This window comes from Babylonia areolata, unplaced genomic scaffold, assembly GCF_041734735.1.
Source record: "Babylonia areolata isolate BAREFJ2019XMU unplaced genomic scaffold, ASM4173473v1 tig00008320, whole genome shotgun sequence".
Taxonomy (NCBI): Eukaryota; Metazoa; Mollusca; class Gastropoda; order Neogastropoda; family Buccinidae; genus Babylonia; species Babylonia areolata.
In genome coordinates, this window is record NW_027468396.1 from 7,501 (window position 1) to 10,000 (window position 2,500).

Here is a 2,500-nt window from a genome sequence, read left to right on the forward strand (position 1 = left end):
GGCAGTAAAGCCAGGCGGACGGGTCGACCGTTGCCGGCTGTGCGCCGACCGGAGCGATCCGCCACGCCACGCCGCGTCCCCCACAACCAGGGTGTCGCATAAGGCGCTGCGAAGGTGGACCTTGATCCACATTGGGCAGAGCCTGAGTTGAGGCCCCCCAGCACGTGCCTGGGGACCAGGCGTTGAGGAGTAGGCCTTTTTTTGAGGGCCCAGAAAGTATTTTGGCAATTGTAGCGAGGTTTTGGAGTTTTATCCACAACCTTTACCTGCCTTTTTTTTCTTTTTTTCCTTTTTTCTCTCTCCGAGCATGCCAAAGTTGATAGAAAACGCGGTTCGGCATGGACGGGAGCAGGCGTTGAGGAGTAGGCCTTTTTTTGAGGGCCCAGAAAGTATTTTGGCAATTTTTTACTTTTTTATCCACAACCTTTACCTGCCTTTTTTTTCTTTTTTTCCTTTTTTCTCTCTCCGAGCATGCCAAAGTTGATAGAAAACGCGGTTCGGCATGGACGGGAGCAGGCGTTGAGGAGTAGGCCTTTTTTTGAGGGCCCAGAAAGTATTTTGGCAATTTTTTACTTTTTTATCCACAACCTTTACCTGCCTTTTTTTCTCTCCGAGCATGCCAAAGTTGAGAGAAAACGCCGTTTGGCATGGACGGGAGGAGGTGTGGAGGAGTAGTCCATTTTTGAATGGCAGCGGAAAGATTTTGGCAATTGTAGCGAGGTTCTTCGGACTTTTATCCACAACCTTTACCTGCCTTTTCCTCAGCGAGCATGCCAAAGTTGAGAGAAAACGCCCTTCGCCATTGACGGGACCAGACGTTGACGACTACGTCTTTCTTTTTTTCACGGCGCCTGAACGATTTGGGCAATTCTCCACAGCGCGTTTACTTTTTATCCACAACCTTTACCTGCCTTTTCCTCAGCGAGCATGCCAAAGTTGAGAGGAAAACGCCGTTTGGCATGGACAGGAGCAGGCGTTGACGACCAGGTCTTTTTTTTGGTCTTTTTTTTTCACAGCGCCGGAAGGATTCAGGCAATTCTCCAAAGCCGGTTACTTTTATCCACAACCTTTACTGGACCTTTTTTTTCTTTTTTTCCTTTTTTCTCTCTCCGAGCATGCCAAAGTTGATAGAAAACGCGGTTCGGCATGGACGGGAGCAGGCGTTGAGGAGTAGGCCTTTTTTTGAGGGCCCAGAAAGTATTTTGGCAATTTTTTACTTTTTTATCCACAACCTTTACCTGCCTTTTTTTCTCTCCGAGCATGCCAAAGTTGAGAGAAAACGCCGTTTGGCATGGACGGGAGGAGGTGTGGAGGAGTAGTCCATTTTTGAATGGCAGCGGAAAGATTTTGGCAATTGTAGCGAGGTTCTTCGGACTTTTATCCACAACCTTTACCTGCCTTTTCCTCAGCGAGCATGCCAAAGTTGAGAGAAAACGCCCTTCGCCATTGACGGGACCAGACGTTGACGACTACGTCTTTCTTTTTTTCACGGCGCCTGAACGATTTGGGCAATTCTCCACAGCGCGTTTACTTTTTATCCACAACCTTTACCTGCCTTTTCCTCAGCGAGCATGCCAAAGTTGAGAGGAAAACGCCGTTTGGCATGGACAGGAGCAGGCGTTGACGACCAGGTCTTTTTTTTGGTCTTTTTTTTTCACAGCGCCGGAAGGATTCAGGCAATTCTCCAAAGCCGGTTACTTTTATCCACAACCTTTACTGGACCTTTTTTTTCTTTTTTTCCTTTTTTCTCTCTCCGAGCATGCCAAAGTTGATAGAAAACGCGGTTCGGCATGGACGGGAGCAGGCGTTGAGGAGTAGGCCTTTTTTTGAGGGCCCAGAAAGTATTTTGGCAATTTTTTACTTTTTTATCCACAACCTTTACCTGCCTTTTTTTCTCTCCGAGCATGCCAAAGTTGAGAGAAAACGCCGTTTGGCATGGACGGGAGGAGGTGTGGAGGAGTAGTCCATTTTTGAATGGCAGCGGAAAGATTTTGGCAATTGTAGCGAGGTTCTTCGGACTTTTATCCACAACCTTTACCTGCCTTTTCCTCAGCGAGCATGCCAAAGTTGAGAGAAAACGCCCTTCGCCATTGACGGGACCAGACGTTGACGACTACGTCTTTCTTTTTTTCACGGCGCCTGAACGATTTGGGCAATTCTCCACAGCGCGTTTACTTTTTATCCACAACCTTTACCTGCCTTTTCCTCAGCGAGCATGCCAAAGTTGAGAGGAAAACGCCGTTTGGCATGGACAGGAGCAGGCGTTGACGACCAGGTCTTTTTTTTGGTCTTTTTTTTTCACAGCGCCGGAAGGATTCAGGCAATTCTCCAAAGCCGGTTACTTTTATCCACAACCTTTACTGGACCTTTTTTTTCTTTTTTTCCTTTTTTCTCTCTCCGAGCATGCCAAAGTTGATAGAAAACGCGGTTCGGCATGGACGGGAGCAGGCGTTGAGGAGTAGGCCTTTTTTTGAGGGCCCAGAAAGTATTTTGGCAATTT